The sequence below is a fragment of the Trachurus japonicus genome, chromosome 21 (assembly GCF_045865225.1).
Source record: "Trachurus japonicus isolate A0001 chromosome 21, Traja_1.0".
NCBI lineage: Eukaryota > Metazoa > Chordata > Actinopteri > Carangiformes > Carangidae > Trachurus > Trachurus japonicus.
The window spans coordinates 13090170-13101169 of NC_140927.1; positions in this window are offsets into that span (position 1 = coordinate 13090170).

Genomic DNA, 11000 nt, shown 5'->3' on the forward strand with positions numbered 1-11000 from the left:
TTTTCGGGACAATTACGCAATTTGGGGCTTCAGCACAAGACGGACATTACATACGAGCATCATGGAGGTATTTGGATGTTTTTTTGTGTGTGTTTTTTTACGAAGAGCTCCGGTGTCCCTTTGCAACCGTTATATGGACATGCACTGCTATGCCGAGACCCCCTGTAACTCAGAGAAGCCACGGAGGAATCTGAAACTTCTTCCAGCCCTTAGTCAACATGAGGGTGAGTAGATAATGAGCGAAATATCATTCTAGGGTGAACTATCCCTTTAAGATTTTTCTTCTCAAGCAAACCCAGTGGAGTTGTTCATAGACTGATCTTATACAAAGCAACACTGTATGTCATTATAAATGTAAAGCTAACACTGTGTGGGATTCCAGATCAGATTATTAGAAACTGAATCAGTCACTATAGGAATCAATCATTTTATCAGTCATTTCTAAACCCTCATAATTGTAAATCACTGCAAAGCATCTTTCATGACTTAAACTCTCCCTACAGTACATATGTAAGTATACATGTAGTCAGACCTAATCAATAAAGCAAAAAAGGCTTTTATAACGTTTGAATGTTAGGTTTGTTTCTCCAGTGGCCATGCCTGCCATGATATTGTATTAACAGCATAATGCCTCCATTAGGACAACGTGTCATCTTACCAAATCAATACCGACATGTCTGACGGTCCCCACAAGTCTGTCTGTCTGTCTATCTGTCCCCTGCTAACTGTTCATGTCATTAGTGAATTACTGCAGCCACTTCCCTGAACTGTTTGGACGGCTGTAACTAGAGAGGAAGTCAGAACCAGAGAGCATGAAAATCCAGCCGATGCTGCCTGGCTTGTTAATGTCGTTTTGCCTCTTCTGACAATCATCGGAAGTAGGAAGGTTTTATCATTTCTCATTGTAGCAATAAGCTCCATCCGTTTCCTGAAGGCCCTCACTGGGCCTGCAAAAGTCTCCGCAGACGCACACAGGTGCATATGTTCACACGAATAAAAAGAGTCCTACAGAAAAGTCCTATTGATGCCAGCCCAAGCTTTGGCACGCTTACTTCTGCACACACTCACGTTAATTTTGAAACGTACAAAAGAACGGCACATGTGGGAGCAAGGATTTCCACACACATGCAGTACCTCCCTCCCCTGCACACACTTGCACATTCACACACAAACAATAAGGTCCCCATGAAAGGAGGGCTGAGATCTAAAGAGACTTAACCGAGTTTGACAGTCAACAGCCCCATTAAAACAGGCCCCACTGCAACCAAACACAGCGGTAATTGTAAATGTCAGGCAGAATTAACATAAAAATAAATAGCTTAACTTTCCTTATGTGTGTATATGAGAGGGAAAACGGGGGAAACATTACAGCAGAGCCTTACACAAGTCAGTCATCAGCTTGCTACATAGCACATATTCTGTGTAATTTTGATCTTAAAGGAAATATGATCCATGCTCAAAGCATCAAATTATACATTCTGACTTTATAAACAGATTACGCATATGTGAACCATGTAACATTTATGGCTTTTCAACAGGACACATTAACCGTGCCATTACATTCGTATGTATTTTTCCACATTCTCCTCTTCAGCGTGATCACATTGCAAATGAAATGACTGACGATGAAAGGACTAACCCGGTGCTGGACTCTTCCTCTACATTCCTGCAGGACTAGTGTGGTATGACTGACTGACGGGTTGGATGTCTGACAGACGGACTGTGGTAAAGTCTGAACTGGGATACTTGGGGGGAAAGGCCGGAAAGAACTTGTCATGTCTCCTTGCCTGACATGGAAACACACAAGAGGACAGAGGAACAAAAGAGGGGGGAGAAAGAGAGGGAGAGAAAAATCAGAGAGAAAATGTGAGAGAGATAGAAATCTAGCTTTATGCACTATGTGGATGCATTCATGCATGTATGTCTTATGGCTTCAGTGCTACATCGAGCTTGTGTCATTTGCTGTGTTTGGTCCCAGTTGCCCAGTGCTCTGTATTTATGTGAGCAGGCACAGATCTGTTGTTGTGTTCACTAGTTATGTCATGGTTCCTGGACTGGGTCCTTCTGGAGTGCGTATGGATTATGATTGTTCTGGGAAGAGCTGCCCACACAGCAGCTCCATCTGCAACATTCAGAGAACAAGAATTTCTACACGCTGTGCTCAGACTCATGTCATCACTTCAGTTCGAGAACAAAACTGAGGATCAGCAGAAAACTTAGATAAGTCTACACGCTTAACCCCAGATGTCCTCTTTGGCATGAATGCCATCAGGACTGTAATTGATATTTTCTTGATGTAAAACAAATAGAAGGAGGCTCGCTGCTTGGCCCATCTTGTCATATTACGATAGTTGACTCAATGCAACCTCCAATCTGCCCTGCAACAATGGCTGAAGACCTTGTTGACGATCTGCCAGAGGCAAGAAACCATGTTTAGCAGCATTAAAACCTACGAACAGCCACTGTAAATGCTCCAATATGAGTGAAAACCTTTAGCCTTAAATTGACTAATGAAGCTTTTAGAGTTGAACTGAACTGAACTGTATTATCCTGCTACTGAAATAGAGGGAACAAGGTGATTGGAGCAGGATATAAAGATAGGATACAACACAAACAGAATCTTCTGCAGAGCACTTACTTTAAAACATCCAACAAAGCACTGAACTAAACACAAAGGCAGCATTTTGATGATTTATATAGTAGTGGAGATATGGCCTGTGGCAGTGAGGTGTATTCTTCTTACAAGTTCTAATGCCATGTAAGAAGCAATAAGAAAGAAATTATTCTTGAATGTTGAGACCTGCTGGTTCTCTTACTATTTACAGATGCTGTGTGATGATGAGTCATATCTCTTTAATCTGAGTCTATCATGGTTATTCTTCAAAGACTTCCAGGGTGTTGAATTATGATGTGAGGCAAATTAAAGAACAACAGGTGCTGACTCATGGCAAGGTTGACTCATTCACACATGTTAATCTCAGGTGTTAATCATGCTTTTTTTTTTTTTTTAAAGGAGGTTTAAATCAAAAGCAACTGGACTTAGTTATTTGTCTAGGAAGACGTTTCACCTCTCATCCAAGAGGCTTCATCAGTTCATGTACGCAACTGACCAGGCTGGGACTGGTCCATTCCCAGTCCCAGCCTGGTCCTTTGAAATACTATGACCTGGGCAAATGAGAATATGCACCGGCTTAGTGTTAATCATGCCTTTATGAGGCTTCAGTGTTAACTTGTGTCATGTGACAACCTCACATTCAAACCAATGTGACAGCAAATCCAGCAAATTAAGTACTCAATCTGAAATAACCCTAACCCTAAAATTTCCCACAGGAGCTGCATTTCCTTTTATGCAACTGCTGTGCAGCTTGTTTCCTTGAATTTGGCCACTCTAGTCAAAACGTGCTGCAGATCTTTTCACAAAAAAACGCCAACCCACACGGGAATAAATACGGCTGTTCGTTAACCTCTGCAGCAGCTGCTGTGACATCTTCTAGAACTCAGCTGTTTATGTCAAAGTGGCATTAACATGTGGCCTTGCAATTCACAGGGGTCAAGCTGAGCGAGGAGGCTTGAAAAAAGTGAGAAACACCAGTAGTCAAAAAGAGACCTTGTCAGAAATGTATCCCTGTGCCCATGGCCCTCGACCTCAATCATAAAACTCACAGACACTGAGGAAACCCACCAGTAAATCAGCTTGTCACTGGCTCTGACACACTGGGTTTGATCCTGGTGATATATGGCTGTAATATGTGGATGGAAAGATGGGGCAACAGAGAGAAAGACAAAAAGAGGGGGTGAAAGAGAGACAAAGAAGGTGGGTGCGCGGGTGGGGGTATTTTTGAGTGTATAAATGATCTAAACAAAGTCAGCCAGATTAAATTAAACCCTAATAGATTTCTGTCTTTTGTTTTTTTCACATAATATGGCAATGAGACACAACATATAATCATAACTTTCACAATAGTGTTTCAGGTGGTCAGCAAGTGGTGGTAGTCAATTTATTTACCAACACATTTCTTTGTATTTATCAATTATCATTTACTGTAGAATAGCAATTTTTTCTAGAATTCATTATAATTATGTGTCTCTGTTAGGCGCATTGTCTATACAGAAACAGGATGCAAGTCCAACATACAAACCACATAATGTTGGGTACATTTACATAAGGGGTAAATACTTAAATATAACAATTTTTTTTAACTCCAATGTATATGAAATTATTAGCATTATATTACCATTGTGATTTGCATGTCAAGAAACTGACCCCAAATCACAAATGCTGACGTGCAACAACAAACCCATTTTCTATTGCCGTGTATGTGTGTCAGTGCACACACACACACACACAAAGCCTTTCCCTGTATACACCTACTGTATTTGTGGAGAAATGCAAGAGACATAAAGAGGAGGTCTGTAAATTAACTTGCTCCGTTTCCCACATTCACCTTTAAATCCCATCAACATTTGGCAAAAAAAAAGTGAGAGCTGGGTATGAAGTAAACAAAAGCCATGTTGTTCGAGAAACAAAGATTATCACACTCAACTGTGTGAAATTCACTCATGTGAATGATGCAAAGGCTGTGACAGCAGAGGAAATCAGGCTCTTATTTAGCATCATGATCTCATCATGTAATCCTCCAGCCTGCTGCTGTGGAAGGAGAGAGAGGTGGGGAGAAATAGAGCAAGACATTTACTTCTGTTTAATTATTACTAATAAGCTGCTAATGAATATAAAATGATCTCAATGAATATGTGTTGCCAATAAAGCAGAACTGACTTGAAGGAGGAAGAGGGAAGGGGACGAGAAGATTAGAAAAGACAGAAAGGCACTTAAAAGAAGAAAGGAAGAAAGGAGGAAAGAGGAGGGATGAAGAGGAAAAAAACACTGGAGACAAAAGAGAACAGAGAATGAGGGTGAAGATGTAGAGAGAGAGAGAGAGAGAGAGAGAGAGAGAGAGAGAGAGAGATGACAGAGTGCTGCATCAGAGGGCCAGCGGTCCCTCCACATCACTTGGCTTTCATGAAAAATCAATTCTCCCCGGTATGGACGACGGTGTCAACAGCAAGCAGCAGCACCAGCAGCTCTATAGCTTCGCCTCAGCCATTAAGATTAAGAGACAGAGCAGTAATAGTGCTGCCTCCTCAGGTATCATTACAGTCACTCTCATTCTCATACTGGGTTCTGGGCTGTGCTCCACACACTTTAATGGGGTTTGTGGAGGCTTAACAGGATATACAAGTTTTTAGAGGTGAATTCATGGGAATGTAAAGGTAAACACAAAATGCAATAAAATGTACTATGATTAAATACAACCACAAAATACCATCAAAATGTGTGTTCATGTATGGTCAGAAATATGTGTGTGTGTGTTTACTTACACTGTAAAGTTCTAATCTCTTAATTGAGCAATAAAAACGTTTTTGCAGGATAATATCAACCATGGATGTGTGTAAAAGCCATTTTCATTTGTTTTAAAGGAAATTTGAGCTTAATCCTAGAAGAAAGGTTTCCTCTCTCTTTTTTTGTGATTTTTTACAAGTTTCTGTTTGGCTACAGAATCCTTTGCACCTGTGTAAGATATTTGTGTTTGCCAGAGCTCACATGGTTCAGAGTTTAAGAAAACCAACCCCACATGTGAAACTGCTACTGTGAATAAACTAGGTTAAAGCTTCAGTTGGTAAAAATTGTTCAGTAATATTTGCTGGAACTGTCACTATATTCTGATGAATGAAGTACTGATGTCAATATTTTAATTATGGATATTCCATCAATAGGGGCAAAACACCTATTATATTAAATAACTATGATTCAATTAATCTAGGATAGACAATAAATTGATAAACCACCAATGCCTAGCATAATGATGCTCCACGTGAGGCACAGTGGAATAAGTGCAAACACGGTAACCTATTGTTGACATAGAAAGACCCTTGTGGAGGTTTTGCTCTTCTGATGAACTTGTGGCACAAACATTTACGACATTGTTTTCTGTGTGTGTTCATCTCACTTGAGACACCTGGAAACCTGTTTCATTTAAGAAAATAAATCCAGTTTGTCTCTTCACCATATCACCAGTGGTGAGGAGGAAGCAGCAGTGTTAGCTTCACTTCCCTTTGTGATGGCATCATTTGTCAAAGTGACAGAAGTGGTCGTAGCACTCACAGTCCTGGGACCTATGTGTATGTATGTGTATGTGTGTGTGTGTGTGTGCCGTGATGATAACATTGCATGTTACTTTGGTAATAAAATGATTGAAGAGTCACTGTGTGCTTAGGTTCCACTGAGAGCACAGACAGTACAAAGCCAACAACCAACATCCACCTGTCTTTTCTGTTTGTGATGGAGACAGTATTCTGAGTATTACTGTCCCTTTGATTTTGGGGTATTTCCAGTATTTTGTGTCACACACCAATCATGCCACAAGAGTGTGGGACATACTAACATGATTTGTAAGTAAAAACATGTACAGAGGATTAACAATCTGAAGATGCAGAAGATTAATTTTAACACTAGCAGGACCAAAAAGTTGTATAACCTTATAAAAAACAGCAGTGAGTCTCACCAGGGGTCACAGACAACAGGAATCAGAGGTTATATCCACAGGAGAAAGTTATACATGAATGAATATAGTGAGGCCCAAAGCTCACAAACTATCTCTTTGGCATTCTCTATGTACTGTAGGAAGTGCCGAGGGAGAGACAGTATGTTGAAGAGCTCATACCAACAGCAGCAGCAGCAACACTGAACATATGGGATTGTATGGCTATGTGATAATGAACAGTGTCATCAAAGGGAAGAGCATGTCAGTTGGTCACAACTTGCACTGCTTAATGCTAAACCTTGTCAAATAGCACTCAGGTGAGTTTGAAACAGTATTTAAGATTGTAATGCAGCTATTTATATGACTGGCAGTTTAATATATATAGAAGTCAGGCAGCGGTGAGAAGGTGAAATCTTTTGTCATGGAAGCCTTCAGAGTGAAGGCATATTCAAAGCACTACATAACAGTGCAAACCCTGAAAAATGCTAGTGTTAAAGATCAGTTTGTTCATTTTTGGACAGTGCAGCTGTGACAGCTTTGTGCTCCCTGCGATATAATGCATATGTACACCCACTTACTGTCAGCGCTGTTATTTATGCACATTCTGTACATCTCTGGAGGTCAACACATTAATTCTTCCGCAGTCCACTTCTGCAGACAGATAAACATGGTGCGCAACGATGGTAATTAACACATGACATCGTGGCCCTTTATCAGTGACCTATGAACTCAGTTAGTGAGCTCATGAGGGTAACAGCCTCACAACAGACAGTGAGGCTGAGCTGAGCATTATGAGCAGGGTCTTTCAAAGCAGCTGCACACAGCTGGAGGGCAGTTTTTAACAGGAAACAGGAGACAAAGGTGATAGAAAGATGTGGATACAAGCAGTGGTCCATCGGGAATTCTTCCATCATCTCTATTTAAGTAACTAAACATGCTTTTTAAAATACAAACAGCAAAAAAGTGTAAAAATGTTTCTCAAGAACTGGATAAATTCACACAGTGCTCTGGTATAAATGACTGAACAAGTCAAAACTCAGATAAACAAACTCTGGACCCATAATCATGATGAAGGGAAGGGTTTAAAGTAGTTAGGCTACGCAAATTAGGTCTGATGTTAACATCAGCATTGACTGCAATAAAGTTGACCAGTTTCTCTCTCACTATGACCACGCCTGTCTGACCTCACCTGGACAATCAGACAGCATCCACGGCATAATTGTAGTACACAACTCGTTTAAAGACCCACTCCTGTGAAAATCGTGTTTTTTGAGCTTTTCACATGTTCCTGTGGCATTTTTCTTGTGTTAGAGCACATATCAGCAGAAAAGGAAGTGCAAAATTGCATTTCTGAGTTTTTCTGCCTTCAAACTGCTGTGAACCAATGGCAGACGCAAACTGGCAGTTTCAGGGAGACTGGAGTTGAGGGTGTCACAGCTCCAGGGGAGGGCACTAGTGCTACAAGCTCCCGCCCTGCTTGCATCTGGCTCAGAGGTGAAAGGCTTGACAGCTCAGTGTAGCTGTCAAGGTATAACAGGTATAGCTCACCTGGTAGAGCAGCTGGCATTGTGAGCAAGGACTATGCTCCAGTCTGGGATTGAATCCCAGTGTGGAGTTTTATGCTAAACGCGCTGAATCTGTAATTGTACAATGTCCAGCTGTCAGCAAGCGGGGGGTGGGGTGCGAGGAGGTGGCTGGGCGGGTGCAGAGCAGCGCAGTCTCCGCCCACCCTCCAGAGGTGCATTGCTAATGTGCATGGCTAATGAGCTGGTTTTAAAATGGCCGAAAAGGGTCGCGGGAGTGGGACTTTAACTGAAGATCTGCAATAGCCCATGGCCACAAATGGGAAAGAAAAAAAAAACAGTTTGTTCTCATGACTGTACAGAGGCTATCTTTTTTTCATGTCTTCACCCAGTTAGTTGTGCACTTTGTGTATCGCAGGGTCAGAGGGGACATAGGCCTATACACTGCTATGTTATCGTTATGATCATTATTATTATGGGGGGGCTAGGACACCAAAATGGCTAGAGCCGGCCCTGTGTTAGTGAGCCACAATTGTTTGCCCTAAAACTAATCTCAGTGAGTCAACACACAGTCCTCAGCGAGAGGCCACAGCTGATGCAAACCTCCAAGATTTCAAGGAAATAATGTCTTACCTTGACTCCTGGTATCCTCCTAAAACAGTCAATCAGTAGCAGTCATCCAGCAGCTCTCCAATAGGACAGGTACTGTAGATAGTCCACTGATGTTATCCCCATTTCCATCATGTCCCTCCCTCGCTGTCCTCTTGTTGCATCCAGTCGCATCCATCCACAGAAAAGTTTTTAGCTAGCTTTAGCTTCACATGTCCTGACAACAGTAGCCTAAATCCTTCAGACATGCGTCAAAAAATATTATGGGCCTACTGTGGGGAAGATAATTTACTTTTGGAACAATACCAATTTTTTGGACGAATATGTAGCCTAATTCTCAAACTGCCGACCGTCTCTCCAGGAACCGCGCTGCACACCTGTCTTCTGATTATGCTGAGTAGTGGACTGCGTCACTGCGTGACTTCTTCCACCTGTAGCTACTGTAGGCCTATATGGGTCGCTGCACGGCGTGTTTCACGCACCATTTGGACACTGACCTGCAGCCACCAGGTGTAGGAGTGTTTCACTGTCCAGTGTCCACAGAAACAGACCAATGGTAGCCTACCAACTAACCGCGATACGTACACAGTGACGTCACACCAGCATGGCTGCTGGCTAGCCAGGTAGGTAAAAATTATTGCAATGTTCAATAAAGTTGAAGAGAAAAAAAAACAGGTAGCCTAGGTAAAACTTACGAGAATAATAATAATGACTTCAATTTATATAGCGCCTTTCAAGAAACCCAAGGTCGCTTTATAGCTAATGAAAAATAAATAAATAAAATATAATTAAAAATAAATAAATAAAATAGGTTTTAATTAAAAATAAATAAATACATAAAATGAATGAATAAAGGAGATAACTAATTGGCTGATTTGGAAACGCTATGGAGAAAATGGAGAAAAATAAATTCTCATATGGTTCTAACAACTTGTGAAATTTATTTTTTAGCCCTTTTTTTTCAAGGCGTTTTGGTAATAAAAAACAGACTAAAAAAAAGAAGGAACAAATAGGAACATTGTTTTTGGTCTGTATACACCAGTGATCATCAACTGGCGGCCCGCGGGCCGAATCCGGCCCGCCGAACCTTCCAATCCGGCCCGCGAGTTCTAATAGTTTATAATATAATAATAATAATAAAGTATTATATTTCTCGGTCTCTCGTTGTGTGCGCCTGTCAGTCAATGCGCTGGGACACGGAGACACGCAAACACGCTCAAAAATTGTTTGTGTGTGCCTGTGAGTCCCTGCACTGGGATTAGGAAATGCCGCGGTACCCAAAGCACCGTGCATGAAAGTTTAGGGAGCCGACTGGACTGCAGGGTTTTCCCTGCCTGTCTGCAGAGCCGAGCTGCCTGGGTGAGTTTGTCCGCCGCCTTGGTTAAACCGGGTGTGCACGGGCGGGTTCAGATGTAGCGTCTTTTGCGCACTCAAACCCATTCAGTGTAGATGTGCGTCATGCGCGCTCACAACCCAAAAACGATGCGGTAGCGGCGCATGTTTGATGCCACTCTGTTGTTGTTTTTTTGTGCACGTCCGTGGCGCACAACTGCACGGACCTGCTTCTCCCTCCGATGTTCAATTCAATTCAATTAAAAAAACTTTTGGCAATTGTCCCGGTTCCCCCTCGGCCTGCGTCTCTCCCACTGAGCTCTGTCCATGTGTGGAAAAACGTCGCCTCCGAGATGTAGAATAGAAGAGAAACACTACTGACTACTCAGGACCACTGACTTGTATCATCAGAACCGATTGTCAGCCTCCTTTCATATTTAGGCTGAAAATCACAGGGCAAGTCAGCAGTGTAAAGCTCCAGCATGTGGGAGGATCTGAAAGTCCAGCTGTCAAGATTTTTCATTTTATATCATACCAAACACCAAAGATATGTATAAATGAAAATTATGAGGTTACAGGTAAAATAGAATATAAACAAATAAATTATTAGGCAAAAAGTTAAATTTAATTTAAATCTCGGCCTATTTGAATATCCGGCCCCCAAGGTGTCTGTTGAGAAAGATTCTGGCCCTTCAACAAATATAGTTGATGACCCCTGGTATACACTGTTTAGAGATTGAGTCAATATTTTTTAAATGACATGTACTTATTTTCCTGTGTTCTTTTTCCTTTCCTCCTTCCTGCAGAGGGTTAAAGAGATGGTTAGGCCTCATGCAAATAAAATTCAAGTTGAAGACCAATGTCAGTGATGATTCTGTGACACCCAGCACAGTATAGAAACAAGTGTTGTCAAAAATGTGGTAAGAGGAGTAATGTCTTATTGCAGAGCTGTATTTCTACTGATGGCATATTACCACTGTTCAAAGTAGGAAAT